This window comes from Hemicordylus capensis, chromosome 1 (assembly GCF_027244095.1).
Source record: "Hemicordylus capensis ecotype Gifberg chromosome 1, rHemCap1.1.pri, whole genome shotgun sequence".
Taxonomy (NCBI): Eukaryota; Metazoa; Chordata; class Lepidosauria; order Squamata; family Cordylidae; genus Hemicordylus; species Hemicordylus capensis.
This window is the reverse complement of record NC_069657.1, coordinates 178,331,786-178,353,830: the sequence shown is the minus strand read 5'-3', so window position 1 is coordinate 178,353,830 and position 22,045 is coordinate 178,331,786. Positions and strand designations below refer to the sequence as shown.

The window sequence follows — 22,045 nt, the reverse complement described above, 5'->3', positions numbered from 1 at the left end:
GTGATGTTTTCAAATCCAACCATTTAAGTTGCATCATGGCATAAAAGTAGTAAGGCTCCAGATGTACTACCGACAGTCCCTGTAGAACTTATTGATTGGCATAAAACACACTAGCCGGGACTAGCAGGTCAAGATACGCTTTCAGTTTGGTTAGGTCAAAGAGCTTCTATCAGAACTTTGGAAGCTGCTGCCTGCTGAGTCAGACCGTAGGTCCATCTAGAGCGGTACTGAATACTCTGATTGGCAGTGGTTCTCCAGGACTCCAGGAAATGTTTGGATTCACCATATCCAACCCCGCCCCCACAGATTGCAGGGCAAGGAGTTGCTTCACACACTACCTCCTCCTGCTGGCCTAAACTCCTCTTGGTCTGGCCTCTCACTGGATGACCCAGAACCCACCTCGGCACTGTTCACCTCATCACTAATCTGTGCATCCCTAAATTCCTCTATTTCACCAACACATCACTTGAAAAGCCTCCCACTTCCTGCTCTATGTCCTGTCTCCATCCCTGTCCTTCCCTGATGAACCTCCTGATGAACCTCACCTTCCTTTCACTGTTTCCCAAGCCTAGCTCCTCACATCCCAGGTCCTTCTCAGGTGTCAGAAGCCCCGCCTCATCACCATCGAGCATGTTGGCTGCTACAACAGTATCTCCTGGCCCCTGCTGTTGCTCGGCCTCCTCCTATCACTTGACTAGCACCATTCACTCTGGCCAGGCCTTTGAGGCATGTCAGGACCCCACATGACTCCTACATCTCTAGATGTTGCTTCCCTTTTTCTGGGTAAGGAACAGGGTGTGGTGTGAGCGATTGACAGTGTCTCTGATTGTTCCACATGCTATGCCTGTGTGCGTATGATGTTTGCATTGGGCCAGTGATACATTGGTTTTAGATCATTATCATGTTCATCAGGCTGCTCATCTCACCTCTTTATCTTCTCGCTCTCTCCATCTGGAACAAAGCTCCATTTCCTGGGCTGTATCTCACTAGGAGAAATGGGAAAAGACCAGTGAGGTATTTTGGATGGTTCAGAGGCATAGCGACCGTAGTGCGAACGGGTTCAAAGAACTCAGGCTGCCAATGGGAAAAGGCCGCCAAGTTCCATGGCTCGGGCTCCATAGGAGCCCAGAGCGAACTTCCCCCTCCCACGCCCAGGCCGCCGAGAGCCTGGGTGAACTGTCTGCTAGTTACTTCAGACAGCGCAGACTGCCCGATAGAATGTTTTCCCCTTTCTCTTCCTGTCTGGATTGGCTGCCTGATAGGACGTTTTCCCCTTTCTCTCCCTCCAGACAGGGAGAGAAAGGGGAAAATGTTCTCTCAGGCAGTCTGCACTGCCTGAAATAACTAGCGGGCAGTTCACCTGGGCTCTTGGCGGCCCGGGCGTGGGAGAGGGGAGTTTGCTCTCAGCTCCTCCGGAGTCCAAGACATGCCCCCGTGCATGTGATGTCACATGCATGGGTGTACCTGGATGGGCCACTGAGCAGGGCTGGGCCCAAACTGCCGCTTGGCTGGCTCCGCGCCTGGGATGGTTGATCCATTGATGCCAGGCTTACTGAAGCTGACATGCGGTTGCTGTTGTTGTGATCCTTTTGGCTTTGTTCTGCTGCTTCTGAGAAGTCAGAAAATCTCTGCTTCTGAGAGGTCAGAAACTTCTGAATGATTAACTTGTTCCAAATACTAGGTCTAAGCTGGTTTCATCTCCTCGAAATCAGGAGCACAGAGTTATGCAGTTCCTCAGACAATCTTTCAGATACTATCATCTTCCAAGGTCAATTGAGCTTGCAAGGGGAGGCAAAACTGAAGTCTCCAAAGAGAAACAGGGTGTTCTCTCCCACTGTAAATGGGCATAGGATAAAAATCACCCCACCATTCATTTTTGGGGTAGTTTTCTACCCTGTATCATATTTTTATTAATATCATAAATATAATAATTGGTGAGGGGTCATACTTGTGAATATGGGTAGTTTTCTACCCTGTATCATATTTTTATTAATATCATAAATATAATAATTGGTGAGGGGTCATACTTGTGAATATATTGTGTGCCAGAGTCCAGGTAAGAGTTTGACAACAAGAGCTGTCAAAGAGTTGTTGGGTGTGCAGTGGTTTGCTTGTATAAACACCTTTATAAGGTTGGGGGTGGAAATCTACCCCAAAATCAGATGAGGGTTAAGAACTTTTACTGACAGTCAAGTAAATCTTGATTGCTTTTAATACAAATTGGAGACTCTTTAATTAAGTTATTGTTCATATTACTATAAACAATACTATGCATGCATAGTGGAACTTACTCAGAAGTAAGTTCCACTATGTCCCATGGGATTTACTCCCAGGTAAATGTGTATAGTATTCTAGCCCAAGTGACTTGGCACTGAAAAAAAATACACTTTTGTTAGGCCTAAGAACTCAACCACAAACTGAACAAGATCTCAACAGCTGCACAGCATTATTGATTCTTTATTTGGAGCTTGACAAGCCTGCATCTGAGATATGTCTCCAATTATTACTTTTTAGGGATGTAGTGTGCTTCATACTATCATTTTATCAAGAGTAAATGCTGGAGAAATGCTTCCAGGCTTGCAATTTACAAACCACATTTCAACCTTATATGATTTAACAGTGAATACAGGACAGCCTCCCAAACATACTATTGAAGTATTTCCCTTTAATACTTTCTGAAAGTTCTGGGCATGCCTATACACAAACCACCAGTTAGGCTAGAGAATGTGGATGTCAGCACCATAAAACCGATAGGCTTGAGTAAGAACTAGATATTATGAAATGCATTGGGATGCTACCAAAAACAGTAGTTCTGTATCTCTGAATTTGCTCTGTTCTAGTAGAATCCAATAATACAAAATGTGCATTCTGCTGTCACCATTTAAGGGTACAGGCAGAAGGAAAGCTTGAGGAGCAACTCCTCACTTAAAGTGGGGTGGGGGGTGAGGAAAGACACTTTTGAGGGGGAGATATAAGTTGTTAGTTTTAGTGGGGGGAGTTCGGTAAAATGAGGAGCGAACTCTGCAAATGCATAAGTGGGGAATCTTCACCCCTGTATCATTCTGCATGTTTCCCCATTTGCTCAGGTCATAGTCAATAAAATGAAGCAGTGCAGGGGAAACTCACAGCAAGGCATATAATGTGTTTTGTGATTCGCCAAGGGAAAAGGGATGTTGAGCCAATGTTTTAGGAGGCAACCAGGTATCTCTGGTAACATCTAGTTATGGACTAGGTTCCGGCAGTGAAACCAGAGGAGAAGATGGCTGCATTCACATGTAACACCACAGTTCAACAGGGCAAAGGTTGAAACTCTATTAGGTCAGAAAACGTGCAACTGCGGTTTTGCAGCAAAAGCGACCTGTGGTTTATCTCACCAAACTCCAGTTTTAACCTTCAGTTTGTAGTGAGTTTTGTTGCCATAATCTAAGGTTTTTTGGTGGCAGAGTTGTGTTGTGTCTGAACACGGGGAGTACCATAACCGCAGTTTCGCTCACTTTATGGAGCTGTAATCATAAAGACGGTGGCATAGACCTATCTGGATTTCACCTGCTCCATGTCTGTGGTGCTTCTGTTTGGTCACCTCTCTTAGCATTCATCCATTCTCCTGTCTCTGATTCAACAAAGCAGTTGCCCAGCAACAAGGAAGCCACCACCTCCCATCCCAAGACTGTCAGCTTGTCAAGTGGCAAAGTCTCACAGGGGCATGCTCTCTTCCCACTCTGTCCCTTGCTGCCCCCTCCTGGCAATCAGGAGAGAAAGGGGAGAGAATGGCAAGATGGGCACTAAGTGCTTTACTCTCTGAAAGTGAAGCAACAAAGTTGTATGCTCAAAAGCACTTGCACTCGAGGTGGCAACATAAGTAGGGCAACCCTTACGTCAAAGGCTTCTCTGGAGAGGAGGGGGTTGCTGTGCAAAAGGATTATCATTATAAATAAATAAATAAATAAATAAATAAATAAATAAATAAATAAATAAAATATGTTAAAGAATAACCCCATTAGAGCACTGGGACTACAACATATGGCAGTGCAGCAATACCCAGGGTCGGGTTTAAAAAAGGAAGCCCCTACAAGGAATTCATTAATGCCTCAGGTTTATTTTTTGTAAAATTATGTTGGGGAAGGTGGGGCAGCCTCTTCCCCTTGTGGGAACATGCACAGTCCCTAGGCTTACTCATGTGAAGGGCCAGGCAGTAGGATCAGTGAAAGAGGCAAGTTGGCATATATGATGACAACAGATGATGTTCCTGAGTAGACCACTCACTCATGAGAGTTAAGGCCATGGGGATACCCCTTCACAATTCTTGAGGAAAAACTGGCTGTGGGGACAGGGGTTCAGGCAGAATCACTAATAATGTGTGATGACAATCCCTTCTTCTATGGACTGCTCTCTCATGAGAGTTTCAGGCCATGGGGGCTGAACTGCAGATGCCATTCAGCCAGGTTGATCTATACAAGCAAGCCGTGGGGATGGGTACCCTGCCAACAGCTCTCTCTGTCCTGGCGACTGCCGTGTAGAAGCTGTCAAAGCGTGCCCTCTGCAGCCCATCCACACATTTGAACATGCCTATCTTTGGGGATTTCCTCTCCTGGGTTGTTGGAAAGTGGGGCTTTCCTCTCCTGCAATTCCCTGCAGCAGCAGATCTGCATACAGTGCAACACTGGTCCGAACCTGGGAATTTGAATGAGAGTAAAGATCCATCCCTGGTCCCGGTGTTTTCCCAGTCTGCCCACCTGGATACACCTAGACCCATGGAGTGTCAAAATCTCCTTTGGTTGCGCCAAATGCTTCCCTGGAGAGGAGGGGGTTGCTGTGCAAATGTTTTATCATTAACCAGAGAAGGCAGGGGCCTCACACAAGTGGGGCCCCCTTTGTTGGGTTAGCTCAACTCATGGGCACACAGTCTGATGGAAGACCAAAGTTTTTGGCAAGCCTAAGGTCCTCCCCAGTAAGCTAGCCTTTTCATGAGAGTGATAGTCCCCTGGTGGCAAGCGGCCATGGGGGCATGAGTATGGTTTGGTCTCCATGGACTGCTTTGCCAGGGTGAACCATCACAACAGAATCCTTGGTCACAGTAGGCGAGACCCTAGGATCTTTTGCCCTCCCTCATATACATGTCCCCTCCTAGGAAATCATCATGTTCCCTTCCCTTTCTCAAGTACCAGGAAAATAGTGCCCCCCAAGTCCCCAACCCCCAAAATTGTAATAGTGCAAGATAGTTTTGTTTCAGGGCTCTTATGAGGGCGGCGGTGCTATCACTGTTGAAAGAAGGTCTTGCATGACATGGCATTTAAAGGGATTTTAATGCCCTTTCCCTGCCGAGGGCGGGCAGACCATTCCAAAAAGGCACGATTGCACTCGGAACACCCCCTCGAAGATCATGGTCAATGGCTGCCAACTTGAAGACATTCTGACATCTTGCCCACAATCTGGCGACACAAGCGCTATGGAGCTTGCTTGGATGCAAAGCTCCTCAGCAAAGCAGGAAAAGGAAGGGCCTCCCCTACCCTGAACATGGAGGTTGCCGTACCACAGTTGGATGAACGTCTGTAACGTGAATCACAGTTTGAAAAATTAACCACGGGTATGGCAACCTCCGGTTTCACGTTTCATGCTAATGTGGCTGTTTTCTGGAATTGTTATGTAGGAAAGGGTGCTTGGCTATATCACATTGCATGCAGTAACTTATTCAGGGAGCACATTTAAAGGGTTACAGTAACATTGGCTGTCTTCAGCCCCTTCATTCAGTGTGGGATTTGCTTGAATTGTTTTGTTGCAGTTCGAACCAACACATGAGGACAATCCAGTTAACTAATCTCCAGTGACCGCAACTGTAGTCCTGAAATACTAAGCTCAAGGTACTATGGTGAGTTTTTGAATTGTATGGGGAAAGGAAATTGGAGAGGGGAGCTGAAGATATTTTACTCCTATGAATTAGCACACAAATGCAGATTTATAGCCTGCATATGTGTTTTGTTTTTACTGATGGCTGTAACTAGACACACCTGTAAGCTGTGGCAAAGGGGAAGAATTAAAACTAAATGCAGAGAGACTGTAAGAATAGGAGGCTGTTTCAGAAATGATCTGGAGTCTTTCCTGTAAAATCTTTTATTTCTTTTCTTGGAACACTTTCTATCATTTAGGAAATATGAAAATGGTGATATGGCAGGGGTTTTTTTTTGTTGTGCTGTTAAAGAGCTTTTTAGCATTGCCATTGAAAATGCTGAGGTAAGTTTGTAATTTGTAGAACCAGTTAGCTTATAAATAATGATAGTTTATCCTTGCATTGTCAAAACCCCAGTTCCCATAGCTAGTTCAATAAACCAATTAATATCAATAAGTGCTGAGGGAGCAAATCTCCATTCATTTGTGTCTGGATCAGTTAACATAAGTTAAAAATCCCATCCCTCTCTGTGAGACTTTAACCTTTTCATAGGAAGGCATTCTAATGAAAGGTAAATAAAGAATGCGGCCTGACATATGTTTGCCATTACTTCCTGTTCCTTATGTCACACTTTCCCCCATTTTGGGATGATTAACATTTTTCCGTGGAAATCCTCGCAGTGGTTATTTTGTTTCATGCAGTGCACTGTGCCAAACCTGGCTTGTCATTAGGCCTCAGCATTCTTTGTGGTGTTTCTTGGTTAATTGCTGCTCAGCTGAATTTCATTACAGGATGACTTTATCTCCAATAGTTACAGATAATGTTTCTTTGGGCACAGCCTAGGCCGAAGTGAGCTGTGTCGAAAACTTGCAATTTACGTGAAACTGTGTTCATCATAGGGCAAGTTCTTGTCTGACAGGGCATATTTTTGAAACTCACATAAAATTGTCTACTAAATGAAAGGGAAAGCTTGTCAAGGGAATAGGTGGGGTTTAATTGACCTCATTTTTAAAGCAATGAATTGGTGCTTTTCAAGGTTTTGAAGATCAACATTTTCGATAAAGCAATGTCATAAAATAGGCCTGAACTTTCACTGCTTTTGGCTATGTCATTGGAGATTTCACACACACTGGCAGTAAAAAGCTTCAAAGATTTCTATCTCCTAGCAGCCAAGAAGTGTGGTAATAAGGTAAGGGTTGAAACACATTGTTGGCATAAGAAATCCTGTGCTAACATCAGATTTATAACACACCCAGTTTAGTAAGAGTTGGCACTACTGAACTTTCTCTCTCTCCTCACAGTGCTGTGATAATATACTACTGAAGATGAAATTGCTAAGTCTCACATGTGAGAAATAAGAGACACTTTGCCTGGCAACAGAAAATTCTAAATTCAACTTTTGATGGTACTACAATGCAATTGTGCCCCTTTTAGGATCTACTACAGTCATACAAGAATAAAGTATAAACCTTGCTTCTCCAGAAAACTGTAAAAGTTTATTAACCCCTCAGGCATCCATGTATGCTTGCATTTGGAGGAGTTACAATTTAAAGATTTACAGAGGTGGGGTTCAAAGGAATGTAGCAGTGTCTGATATTTCATTGGTAGCACATGGGAGGTAGGTAATGATGTGAGTTTGGATCAGGAAAGCTTTAAAGAAGTTTTAAATTTTAATCACTCAGTAAGCATATTATTCTTGCTTTCTGTGCTGCCTTCAATAGCTAACACTGCATGATCAAGAATGTAGGAACCCAAAATACATGTCTTCTGAAGGGTAGGTACTCTTCATAGGTTTGGACAAATTTGCAATTTGCTTTTCAGTCTTTGAAATGAGCTAGATACTTTTGTTTCTCTGTTGCATGTCATGAGAATTCCTTCTGCACAGGATCCTGTGAATTTTGCACCACCACCAACTCCCAAATATCCAATCTTATAATCCAGGATAAATAAGCCTTTAAAAACCTCATGAGCCAACAAAGGAATTCTTACTGAAGAATTCTATTATTTCCCTAGTTCTTGAATTTGGAATGTTTAGACAAGGAACATGCTGTTGGTAGGCAGAGTAGTAAAGTATTGGCAACAGGGCTGCCAATTCAGGGCTGCAAAGGGCTGCAAAGTACCAATTCCAGGGTAGACTGAGGGGAATCTTCACCTGAGCATATTGGGTAGGCAGTGACTTAGAAAGGGCACATTTAAGTGGCCCCATAGACAGAAATGTGTCCTGTTCTGGATGCTGCACTGAATTAAATGTTAGACAATTAAATGAGGTCAGTGTTGCCACATTTCCTAGGCCTCAAGGTCAGGCTTTGGTCAATGCTCAACTTGGCTGACCCGAAGGCAGGTTCCGGCATCCATGATAGTAAAAAGCGCCATTGCGAACATTCAAGTTGTTCCTAGAATGTAGTAGGGATGTGCATGGAACCAGGTGGGGGAAATTCGAAGGCAGGAGGGATAACTTTAAGGGTGGGGGAGGGTGCACTTACCCCTCCGCTTTTCCCCTGCCCGTGCTCTGTTAGTAAAGGCTCCGCTGGGGCAGCAGGATACCTCCCTACCACCCCGTTCCCTCTTTGGCCAGAAGTACCAGGAAGTACCTGGTGCGTGTGCATGCACACATCATGCTCGTGCACCCAATGTACACATGAGTGAGTGCGACATGCACGCACAAATGCCCGGCATGCCAGCATGCACCAGGTCCCTGTAAATAAATGATCAGTAATTATTTCTTGAAGACACTTATCTGCATAGCTCTGTATCATTATAACTACTTAATCTTAAAACTATAGGATGACTACACAACCAAATTTTGGCAGTGGTTCACATAAATATTTATTTTACTTAGTAACTGAGAAAATAGTTCTGTTGTTTTCCATTTTGTTTTCAGTCCACTTTTTCTCTTTTGCCAGATATATATATGTAAACAAAAAAAGGTGTTCACATTTCTCTACGGAGACAAATTCACCAGAGAACTGGAAAATGTTCTTAACTTAATCTACCTTAAGTGGATTTTCCCTGCTCTAAACAGGTGAGCGTTAAGTCATTTTCTTCACATTTAATGCTTAATGTTTCCTTTCAAACTCTGGATGGAAGATTTTTTTTTTTAGACACTATGTAAAGAAACTATAAGATTATACATTCCTTTCTTATTCAAACTAGCCATTTACTTTCACAGACCCAAAGGTAACATTTCATAAAGATGGCTATCCACATCACCACTAGCACCAATGTTCATTGGCATTTTTATTAGCTTTCAAATTATTTTCTTATATTTTACTTCCTTCCATGAACCTCTCCTGGATTACATTTCTAATTTTTAAAGGATTATAGTTTGTTCTATGGAGTGACCTTCCTAATGATCTTTTTGAGATATAGGGATTTGTTTCAAGTTTCTGATAGCATGTTTTTAATATAAACAATCATGAATTATTATAGTATAGTGCCTAACTACTCCTTAACATTTTAAATTATATAATAAAAACAAGAACAAGGTTGAGATGTTTATAGCCCAATCCTACGCATGTTTACTTGGAAGTAAGTATTGCTGTGTTCAGCAGAAGTTACTTCCAAGTAAGTGGTGCAGGATTACAGTCTTAGGCTGCAGTCTACTCGCAGAACATGTTTCCTCCAGTTTCTGGGGTCTTCCACCATTGAATGTCAGAGCTTGAAGGGATCTTGGAGGTCTGAGTGGGCCTTTTAAAGTGTTTTCTAGGCTGCAGCTTTCCCATCCATGGGTTACATGCACATGTTGTATATAATACAGGAAAATTTCTGAATGTATGCTATCTATATTACACAATACGTTCTATTGCAGTCGTGGGGCACATTGTTATGGCATGGATTTGTGGCAGAGAATGCACTTCAGGAGAGGTGAAGATGATGAAACCATTTGTACCCCACATAGGATTATATTGTTTACCATGCTGCATATCATATAAATGGTGCATGATATTGGGGATTTAAAATACTACTACTATTTATATACCACTCTTCAATCAAAGTTCTCAAAGCAGTTTACATAGAAAAATAAATAATACATAAATAAGATGGACCTCTGTCCCCACACAACCTAAAAAGAAACATGGCAGATGCCAGCAACAGCCACTGGAGGGATGTTGTGCTGGGGTTGGATAAATATAAGAGAATCACCACTTTAAAAGGTGTCTCTTTACTCAGTTAGTAGGGGTACTATTATATAATACTAAAATAAGTTCTGCAATCCACAGGGTGTGTGTGTCTATATCTATATCTCTATACACACATATATACAAGTTACTGGATGACATTATGGGCAGGCTTCTGTTGACATTAGGGACCCTCCAGGGCTGCTATGCAACTTGAATGGTAGCCCCAACAATGTAGTGTAATGGGGTTACTGCGGGATGATTGAAAACCACTTCTGGGCAGCAGTGCAGGAGTGCTGGGTGAAAGTTGTTTGAAGTCATTCTCCAGCAGCCCATTGTGTTACACTGTTTCATGTTGTGCTGCAAGTCTGGTTGGGCCCTAAGGTTGATGGAGGGTTGCCTATCATGTTGGCCATGGAATGTACTTTAAGGCACAATTTTTATGAATGGTTCATCATGAGCACCCAGCTGTGTCATCAAGATTAAGTCAAAGGAAAGGACTGGCAATATGAATGGCGTTAGAGGTGCCATCACTGACTTCTTTTTAATGAAGAGAAGGGTAGAAGAAGGGGGAGGGACAAAAATTGACAGCCACACACACCACACAGGTAGAGAAGGGAAAGTTACTTCCACTAATTTAGGATTGAATTTAGGATTGGGAATAAACTGAGCTATTTCTTTTCTTTAAAAGAGTAAGGAATGTTTTTGGCTTATTTTTCTGAGTCAATCTGAATTCCACCTCACCCCCTCACGGACACATTTCCCCAAGACTCCTCCCACCTAAATCCCCCAAATCAATTAATTTATCAGGCCTGGAAAGTAGCAGTAGTGGTGGTGCTTGGCTATGAGAAATATGATGAAAAGGAGGAGATCTTTTCCCAGCTTTCTTGTACCAGAACAAAAAGCCCTGGTGGGCCTTTGGAAATATAAATGTCATTCTCACGACCTTTGCTGTGGGTGTGGGGAGGGCTGGGAGGAAGGCAAGAGCTTATCTGCCTTCCCCTGCAGCCCATGAGTGGCAGCTGTCTCGGGCTCTGCCAGGAGCCCACATGGTTGGCGTGGTGCCAGAGTCCCAAGCTGTGATGATGAGGAGGAAGGCCTACTACATCTCAGGGTGCACCCAGTGAGCAGCACAGTGGCTGCTCTCAGTAGAGCAGCCACTCCTTCCCCATGGCTCACTGCCTATTTTTTAAAAAAAATTATTTAAAATATTTATATACCGCCCCAAACTTGCATCTCTGGGCAGTTTACAATTATAAAATCATTTAAAACCTCAAATCAATTAACAATTAAAATCATTTAAAACATAGAAAACATTTTAAACCCAATATTAAAAATATTAAAACTATAAATCTAATTAAAAGTCTGGGTGAATAAATGTGTCTTCAGTGCCTTTTTAAAAGTTGCCAGAGATGGGGAGGCTCTTATTTCAACAGGGAGCTCATTCCAAAGTTCAGGGGCAGCAATGGAGAAGGCCCATTCCTGAGTAGCCGCCAAACGAGTTGGCGGCAACCGCAGACGAACCTCTCCAGATGATCTTAACAGAAAGTGGGGCTCATGGCGAAGAAGACATTCTCTTAAATACCCAGGGCCTAAGCTGTTTAGGGCTTTATAGGTAATAATATGTACCTTGTATTTTGCCCAGAAACATATTGGCAGCCAGTGTAGTTCTTTCAACGCAGGAGTAACTAGATGACCCAGAGACCAACCTGGCTGCCGCATTCTGAACCAGCTGCAGTTTCCGGACAATGTACAAATGCAGCCCCACATAGAGCACATTGCAGTAATCCAGCCTAGAGGTTACCAAAATATGTACCACCGTTTTGAGGTTGTTCATCTCAAGGAATGGATGCAGTTGGCATATCAGCCAAAGCTGATAAAAAGCAGTTCTGGCCACCGCCTCAGCTTGGGACAGGAGGAAAAGGCTAGGATCCAGAAGCACTCCCAGACTGTGTACCTGTTCTTTCTGGGGGAGTGTGACCCCATCCAGAACTGGCAGATCAAAACCATCTCCCAAAATGATGGCAGGCCAGGGGGGAAGCCCAGCTATATGGTGGTGATTGCACACACGTTTGCCTGCTGAGTAGAGAAGCTGGGTAGAGAAGTTGGGACCTGCAGGTCTGGAGCAGCCGGGAGCAGATAGCTCTTGGTGCTCTAGACAACATTGCTGGGTAACCCAGGCAGTTCATGTCATGAGAACAGCCTCATAGTCTTCCCAAAGGTAACTGCATTGCTTATGCCCATATGTTTCACACGCCATAGCTTCAGGGGGAATGATTTAAGTCAGGGAATCATTGTGGGGGCAAAGGGTTAGAACCCCTCTTCCTTGTGCCACTACCCTGATCCACCCACAACTGCTTTTTGGAAAGGAAAAAGACATTGAGCTGGGTCTCATGATTCGTGAGACCCGGTTTTGCAGGGTGAGCGGGGAGAGCAGGCTAAGCCTGCTCTCCCCGCTCACGAGCAGAGAGGGAGCCCTGGGCAACCGTGACGGAGCTGGTGGGGGCTGGGGGGAGCGGGGGCCAATTGGCCCCCGCAAGCTCCAGCATGCCCTGCATGAGCACGCAGGGCATGCTGGCGAGATCCCCGGAGCTGGGAGGTGGCTTTTCTCCTCCCCTCTGGGGGTCTCCTCATGAGTAGGCATGGCGTGAAGCCGTGCCATGGCTACTCGCAATTATTAAAACCAGGTTTGCGGAGCGCTGGCTCAGCAAACCTGGTTTTAGGGCAGGTGTTCTTGAGCGGGTTACCCACTCTAGAACCACCGGGCTTGCAGCCGAGCCTGGTGGTTCTCACTATTAGCAAAAATTGGGCTGGGCTCTCCTAGCCCGATTTTTGCTAATCGTGAGGATAGCCCCATTGGGAGCTTCATTCACAAAATGTCCACAACACATCTAGTTTGCCACTTACCCGTATTGCTCCAAGCCTATTTATTGGGATGGAAGTCTGTATTCAGTTGTAAGTGAGCCTTTCAGACCTACGTTGTCTTATAGATAGCAAAAGCCCATGGTTCTTGGGTTCTGATGATAGCTGGGAAGTGAAAGTGGTTGGCATGTGGTAGGCCTCCTAAATAAACTTCACTGGCCTTCAGTTATGGAGCAATTCCAAGGAAAGGGTGTAAGGTGCTAAGAAAGGGAGATTTCATCCAAGGAATGGATGCTTTCCTGAGGAAGATGGGCTGTGGCATGATGCAACACCTCAATGTATTGCATTTCTCTCTTGAGTAGTTCCAGCTGTTTGGCATTTAGTTGTTGGAAGAACATAATGGCTGGCCTAACCTGCGTTGTTGGAAGCTGTGGTCTTCTTTTGGTTTGGCAGTGGAGCTGGGCAAGCTGTTTAACTGCCAACCTTCCATAGTGTGTCTGCTTTGGGCAGGGAATAGTATTTGGTGGTGAATGGGTCTGGGTGCCTTACAATAACCCTTTCTTCAAAGGGTTTCAAGCAGCGTTTTTCAACATTTTTAAACAACTATACTCTTTCTATTTAACAGCTTCAGCTCAGATATCCCCTATAATCAGCCAAGAATTGTGACCAACCAGATGTAAATTGTGGCCCCCAAATGTAAATATTTCCAAATTGGGTGGAAAATAAAATATGAGCTAAATAAATCTGCCCTAGACTCTGGCAAAAAGAAAAACAACCCCAGCCCTACCCCTGTGGCTTCATTCCTCCTCTGTCCTTGGGAACTTATGGCCACTATTTCCCCTCCCCTCCTGGAGAGGGAGTCAATGGTGTAGCATGCAATTGAGTCAAAGAGGTGGGAGGGTTACGTGTTCCCTCTATTTCAAAGTACCCCAGGGGTTCAAGTACCCCTGATTGAAACCTCTGTCATAGGCAGGGTGGATTTGATTTAAATCAAACTGATTTAAATCGTGATTTAAATCACGATTTAAATCACTAGCAGGGTGGATTAAAAAAAAACTGATTTAAATCAAAAAAATCCGATTTAAATAAAAAAATCAGATTTTTTTGATTTAAATCGGATTTTTTTGATTTTTATCCACCCTGCTAGTGATTTAAATCGTGATTTAAATCGTGATTTAAATCAGTTTGATTTAAATCAAATCTACCCTGGTCATAGGGAACCTTCCTAGGATGCCTAGGGGCACTGTCACCCCACCATGTACCAGTCAGCAATGAAATGGACATGGAAACCCATCTGTACCATTGTTTCCTACCAGTTGTGAAGATAGCATGGAATCTGCCTCCCAACAGATGGGCTGAGTGGGCTAAGGCCAAAGTCACTGTCTTCATATGTTGAAGCAGTTGGAAGTAGGGGCATTAATCCATGTTTACGTAATCTATGCTTCTGGAACATGCCCGGAATGTGCTGATTTTCCATGGATTCAGAACCTACTCTGGAAATACAAGGAGGCCTCTCTGGACAAGAAAAGGGAATTATTTTGCCTTCCATCCCCCATCTTGAAAGTTTTTAGATGTAGCCATCGCCACCCTGTGTCCACTATGTTAGATTCATCAGGGAAAGGTAATAAAACCATACCCCAGCCGTTGCTGAATCAGAAGCTGTCAGATGTGAGGAGGCATAGTGCAGCTTGGACATGCTGGTGATACCTTCTTTGCACCTGAAGGTCTCTAATTCTAGAAGGGTGGAGAGTTAGTTTCCCTTCCTGGTTTGGAGGGCTTCCATCTCAGGATACATCCTGTGCCCAAAGCCTTCTGATCCAATGAGACTTCCTTGAGCCACTCCACAGTTTTAGTAGAGCAGCATGGAATCATTCCACTCTCTACCAAAACATGGTGGGCTAGAAGAATTCCACACTTCCTTGTTGCACCTCTCCCTACCTGTTAGTGCCCTATCTTTGTGTCCATTGCCCCAGTTCCCTTTTTCTTCCCAATTCCCACTGCTACCACAATGCTTTCTCTTTGCAAATGTGAAAGTAACAATATATTCTCCTGCTCTTTCCAAAAGAACTTTCAGAAATATGGGACTTTTTTCCTGACTCATTTGACTCTTAAAGAATAATGAAGAAGTTTGAAAAACATCCAGTATTTCAGTCATGTATCTTCCTTCAATAAAATGTTGCTTTTGCGGGTGAGATTGTATTTTGTCTTTTTCTTGTTAGTAGGAGCATGCTGTATTCACAATAATTCAGGTAGCTACAAACTTTGGCTGTCCTTTAATTCACAACCACTTACCCCCACATAGACTTCCTGTTCTCTGCAACTTGTCAGCTGGGAAAGTCATTATCTGAATGGATAGTCTCACATCTGTCAGCTGGGAAAGCAATTATCTCAATTGATAGCAGTTGTTTTAGTTGAAAATAGGCAGGTATGTCTCTTTAAATGTCCCAGAATGTTGTCATTTCATTATATAGTCAGTTGACATTACTGTGTTGTAAACATGACAAAGCTAAACAACTACAAACTGTTACAGCCTATGAGGAACAGGGTGAAGTAAAACTCAATTCAAAACCAATCCTTTAACAAGTAGAACTGTATCATCTTTTTTTATTACTACAATCAAGAGTTTCTCAAAAATGCACAAGCATACCCTATGAATAATCCTTTTGCACAAAGTTTTTTCATCACATTGTTTCCTTAGCATCAAATGATAGTCAGTGTTGATGGTGTTTTAATTGTAAATGGTGTTATCTGATCCAAATATTAAGGGGTTACTTAATTTACACAATTCCTCTCATATTCTTAGTATTAATAGTAGCAGAAGCAAAGTAATAGTAAAACCATAGCCCCCGCCTTTCTATACCTGTCAGTCTACAGGACAATACATCATATGCTGTAGGAGGACATTAGCAATAGCAATAGCAATAGCACTTACATTTATATACCGCTCTATAGCCGGAGCTCTCTAAGCGGTTTACAATGATTTTTAGCATATTGCCCCCAACATTCTGGGTACTCATTTTACCGACCTCGGAAGGATGGAAGGCTGAGTCAACCTTGAGCCCCTGGTCAGGATTGAACTTGTAACCTTCTGGTTACAGGGCGGCAGTTTTACCACTGCGCCACCAGGGGTTTTTTTCCTTACAGGGTTCTTTTCCTTAATTGCTAGCCTAATTGTTGACTCTACTCCAAAGGCAGTTCTGACTGGTTGTCCTTGGACAAGATAATAAAGTCTCGGTCTTCCTGGTTTTGCCACACTCTAAAGTGCTCTTTTCCCAGCATGCAAGAGGAATGGGAAGGTGAACCTCTCCCTGGAGTCCAGGATCTTATTCCATCCAAATAATGAGAGATGACAAAAATGTCTGTGCTCAGCCTTTAGGGCCAGTAAGTCTGAAACAGAAGACTCCGCTCTAGGGTGGGAACTAGGGATGTGTACAAAACCAGAAATCCCGGTTTGCCCCAAATCAAACTGGACTTGAGCTGAATTGGATCCAGTCTAGCTTTGTGCACACTCGCACCGGGCGCTGTTTGGTTGAAACTGAGCCCAGTTAGGTTTGAACTGTGCCCGGGTTGGTAGGCTCGAATCTGTACTGGTAAAGGAGAATCCAATTCCTGGAGCAGGTAGGGGCTCCCCCACACTGGAATAGGTAGGGCCAGTTCAGGCCCAGTTTGGGCCTCTCTGTGTGCGTGGAGGTCAATAAAATGGCCTCCATGCATGTGTGCAGGCCATTTTATTGACCTCCATGCATGAGCAGAGGCCCAAAACAGGCCTCAAACAGGCCTGAACTGGCCCTGCCTGCTCCAACAGGGGTGGGGTGGGGGAGCCCTCACCACCCCCAGCCCCGAGGCCGCCACAGCTGCTGCAGCCACCTGTGGCAGCACCTTTAAGGTAAAAAGTCACTCCCCTCACACCACAACTCACTTTAGCTAACCCCCTTGTCCTCGCCTGTAATCCAGTACTTACTCAAAGGGGATCTAGTACTTACTCACTTACCAGTAAGTTTTGAGCTAGTTCATGCTGAACCGGGCCCAGTTCAGCTTGACCCAAAACCCTTAGAGCTGTGGTGGAGGAGCAGGTATGGATCTGCTCTCCTCACTTTTAAAGGTGCCTGAGCTGAGCTTTGAATCCCGATTCATGCACATCCCTAGAAAGTAGCAACTAGACCTAGACAATTTTCCAATTTGGATGTATGTGATTATTCTTTACCCAGAGGGAATGAGAATATTTCTGATAATTATTCTCCAAATCACCAAATTCTCATCTACTGAATTTTTTCACAGAGAACAATTCAAATTTACATATCTCTCTATAGATGGCTGCTTGGGGGCATTTTAATAAAAAATTCAGAGCTCCTGAATACTTGTACTTTGTGTGTGTGGGGGGGGGAGGACCAATCAACACAGACTTGTGGTTGATATAGTCTATTTAAAGAACAAAATAACATTTGGGGAAGAGCAGAGAAGAAAAGTCTGAACTTCTTGAGTCCATAGGCCTAGACTCAAGACTTTGTTGATTTGCAATTCCAAGTTGTTCCAAGCACCTATAATGCCTACTTTTAGTAAAACAAAAGAGGTCCTTAAGAGTTTCTGTTTTGGTGCTGTGGAGAGATATTATTAGAGCAACCAGATCTCTCAACTTGTTTGAAGGATATGCTTTAGTAGTATACAAAGAAAGGTTTATAAATTAGAAAGGCAAATGCCTTAATTGGACTCTCTACCTTAATTGGTTCAAATGTAAAGATGGACTGCATCTCTGTCTGCCAGAGGGTCAGAAGGCACTGCAGCTTGTATGAACCTACATATTTTCCACCAGTCTGAGACTATCTGCAGCTCCTTCTGCCTGTTTCCTCTGTGGGAAAGCGCCTGGAATTTGGACAGTGCCATCCACAGCTAGGAACCAGAAGACTCTGTAGAGCAATGGAAGGCCTGCTTCTTTGGATTGGTTATTTTGGATTGGCTGGCCCCTGAGATGATTTACTGTCCCTTTGGCTCCCTCCCTCTCAAGAGGGCAGCCTGGGTTTTATTTTTATCACCAACTGCTCCCCCATTCCCCCCACCCAAGACACTGACATATCTTTAAGTGTATTGTACCATCATATTTTAATGGTAAGCTACATTGGGAGTCAGTCTTTAGTGAAATATCTAAAGTACTTCTTTTAGATTATGAGCCCCTTGGGGACAGGGAACCATCTTATTTTTTTCTGTGTAAACTGCTTTGAGAACTTTGGGTGAAAAGCGGCATATAAATATTCATACTAGTAATATAGATATAATTCATGTTTGTCTGCCACACAGACTTCTGGCTGGGGCTTTTGTCACTTAGAACCTCCTGCACAGCAGCTTGATGTTGCACATGCATATTGTTGGCTGGGCCTAAGGGGTGTGTGTGTGTGTGAGAGAGAGAGAGAGAGAGAGAGATACAAAATATATCTTGCTATGCATGCAGAGTTCACAGCAGAAACAGTCTTCTCTGCAGTTCATTGCTTGCACAAGAACCATTATAAATCATTTTAAGTGTTATACAAATAGCACCTTGGGGGGAAAAACCCAGTAATGGTGCATTTGTACATGAATCATCTTTCACAGAGCAAGAATATATGGGTACCAAGTGACAGAACCTCATGTGAACTGACAGGGGTGCATTTGTGCCACTAATTGAAACCCCTGAGTGGCATCCACTGGAGGTGCCTGAAGCCAGGCTTTTTAAAGCCCATTTTCATCAACGGACGTAGCATGTGTGCCCACACAGAACCAAAGCCACTTAATAAGATGGGATTATCTTCATCAAACTGATGACTGGCATATCTCTGCCACAATTTTCTTTTTTTCTTTAGAATATGAATTTCAAATTGATTCTTTAAAATTAACACCCCATATAGCCTTATCCAAGAGGTTTGTCCCTAAAGCTTAGTAATTTGAGTCAGCAACAAGCCTATTTCATTGTGTCTGAGGCAGCCTGAAGTTGCCATTTCAAACAGGAAGTGTCACCCCAAATTTAAATAGCAGGGGTTATGTTAGACAGCCTGCCCTTTCAATGCTTTACCTGTCTTATGTACTCACACTGCAATTCAGCAAGTCCACTTATAACAAGATTACCTTAAAACAGTGGGAGGCAATGCCAGTGGAACATTTTGTTGTGATATATGGAAGCATAAAATCTTAGGATCAACCTGTACTATTTATGGGAATCCTCACCATTTACAAGCAAAGTGACTCGAACTGTCGAACTGGTCTGAACTGGTTCAACCACACAAACCGATCTGCCGGCCAGTTCTAATGAACCAGTTTGCGGACCAGCAGTTTAGATTGCATTCAGTTCAAATTTGAACCAAGCCATCGTGGATGGTCTGTGCACATCCCTACTTTCTCAGCCCTACCTGAAGATGCCAGGATTGATCCTGGGATCTTCTGCATGCAACCAGATGCCCTTCCACTGAGCGACGACCCCATCCCCTATCCCATACATGGATACAGTCTGAACCAGCACGGCATGATCGAAGAAGCTCAAGTGAATAAGTTAAAAATATTTATTTAATAATAATTAAATTATTTGTTTGTTTGTTTAAAAATTGTCCACATGCCAGCTGTTCATAAATGATATCATATATGTGTATTTTGTACCCATAGTTACAAAATATGATTTATGAAATTGGCCTCCGTGGGTGACATATTGTGCAATGTTCCATGTGTCTTGTAACAGAATATGCACACAACTGTGCAAGGGCACTCTTGCACAAAACACAAGAATTTCACAGATGCAGCTATGCAATGGACAGCCTTTGGAAATCATGGTCATCCATCGTGCAACTGCATCTGCACAATTCTTGTGTTTTGTAAAATGGTGCTTTTGTGCAGCCACACAGACGTTCCTTTACAAGGCAGACATAATGTCATGCAGTACATCAGCCTATATCTCCAGTGCATCTCGAGAGGTAATATCTATACCAGACGCTCATTGTGCATAATTTGAGAATACAAACTAACAGTTTAAGAGGACAAACAATGCCACTGTAATGTAATAGGAAGAAACTGGGATTTCTGACACAAAGTGGAACCTCTTGATTTTCTCTAGGTTAGCAATGCACAGTAGGCTTCCCAGACACCATCCTTGCCATTAGTAAGAGCCCCAGGATCATGCAGTAACAGCAAGCTCATTTGAATAATTCATGCTTTCAACACTGAAACTTCAACCACATATTTGTTCTAAATATTAAGAATAGTCTTTTTAAAAAATCAGTGGAAGCCAGCATTGTCAAAATATGCTACCCCTTACACCACATGCTCTTATCTGTGAGGCCTTTATGTCTGGAATCCTGTTTGTGGTAAAAGGAGTAAATATTTTTCCTGATGAGAATATCAAAGCCATGTGCCATTTCAGTGAAGTCTGGATGACACCTGCAGAGAAGCAAGTCATGACATTTAGCTGACTGGTTGTTTTTCTCCCCTCGTCGTGGTTTGTTACTTCATTTTTATTTATGCTGACAGAGAAAAAGGATCGTACATGAATCTGTTCAGATGAGGCCTTGGCATACTTTCTCCTTAATTCACATGATCCCCCTCCTCCTTTCCTTGTTAAGTAAGTCGACTCTACGCACTACCCTTATCTACATGTGACAGTTCTACTGAGGAGAAAAAAGACTTGAACACATTTGTATTAGCAGCTGTGGAGCTTTGTTTCCCTCCGGATTTCTCAAACACAGCCACGTTTTATCAAGATAATAAGCTTTGGGTTTTGTAATAAGGAGAGGACTATTTACATGTCAGCCTAGCAAAGTCATGACTGACTAAGGCTCTGTGATCCATGAAAATATGAAGTCAGGATCAATAATATTTATTACAGACCCATTTATAAAGCAGGAGTCACGAAGAGCCATGTAAGAGTGCTGAATTTAATAAGGGAGCCGCCTCGAGGTTTTTACATTTTGAAAGCTCTAACCCTACTATTGTTGCAAAGTATCCTACTTGTCTAAACAGCCCAGACCAATTACAGGTGTTTGTGAAGAAGAGAAATGGGCATGCACTTTGAGGGAGACTTAATTTTTCTATAGTTTACAATACCCATCAAGGACTTCTTCCCAGGATGTTTCTTCATTGTGGATGCCATTAAAGAATACAATAAAGATATTTTAATAGAATTGAAATAAAAGTTATTGCCTCAATCTAAGTTCCATTTACTGTTCAATATGGTCGTGCTTAATAACTTGATATTGCCATCATAATTATACTATCAAATTAGTAATATCCACAAAGTACTTGTGTTATATTCCTATAAGATAGAATGCAGCCATCTTTCAAGGCTGTAGGTTTCTTCCACACACAAACACACCAGAAAAATGGAGCAGCGAAACACAAGTCTGGGCTAGCCTGATAAGACATGGCTTAGACATGTCCAAATCAACTGCAGACAGGGGTTGGCTAAATTTCCATGGGCTCCTACTTAATTCTCAGGAACAATTAAATTGGCTTCAGAATGGAAGACACTTGACAACAAGTAAACAAGTATCTCTTGCCCCAGGGGACAGAAGCACCTCATGACTTCCCAAAGTGCACCTCTTTGATTTGTCCTGCATAAGTGAACCTCTAAAATCGGAGTCATTGTCATGGGGGCAGAAACCATCTTGCATGGTCTGCCCTTTCCCAAACAGGGACCTCATGAGAGATCAGAGAGCACTAAAGCTCTGTACATTTTGGTTTCACAAAATATCTGGTACCCTGGTGGGGTACTCCTTGGCCTGAGACCAGGTACAGGACACTAAGGGAGAACTTGGCACTCTTCCAATAGAGAGGAGCTAATTGCAAAGACTTTCTGTTTTTTCCTGTGTCTGGGTATGGCAGATACAGTGGCTGTCTGTGCATTCCATTGTTAGGTGAAAGGGATGTGTAAGGGAAGTCCAGGTAAAGGCAATCCCCACAACTCCTCTGTCAAACTGCTGTGCTGTTTTGCCACCAGCCACTCATCCTGTTTTGGCTCAAGATCATCTGTAATGGACAGTTATGAAGGAAGCACACACAGACATTTGTAATCTCCCATGTAGCAGTAAGTGAAATGGTGAACTTCAACTGAGATCCAAACCTAGCTCCATTGTGAGATCCAAACCTAGCTCCGGCATGGCTTGTACCATTCAAACATAATCTACATAAATACAATAAAAAGGCTGAGATCCCAAGCAAGGTGCCACAGATG

The 22,045-nt window shown here is 43.3% G+C and overlaps 1 long non-coding RNA gene across 1 annotated transcript; it reads left to right on the top strand.

Annotated features, from left to right (window-relative positions):
* The first annotated feature begins 576 nt into the window (after positions 1 to 576).
* Positions 577 to 7,311, top strand: LOC128348011 (uncharacterized). Its single transcript, XR_008317876.1, has 3 exons — positions 577 to 783; positions 5,780 to 5,866; positions 7,186 to 7,311. It is a non-coding gene; the product is annotated as an uncharacterized LOC128348011 (long non-coding RNA).
* The last annotated feature ends 14,734 nt before the right edge of the window (positions 7,312 to 22,045 follow it).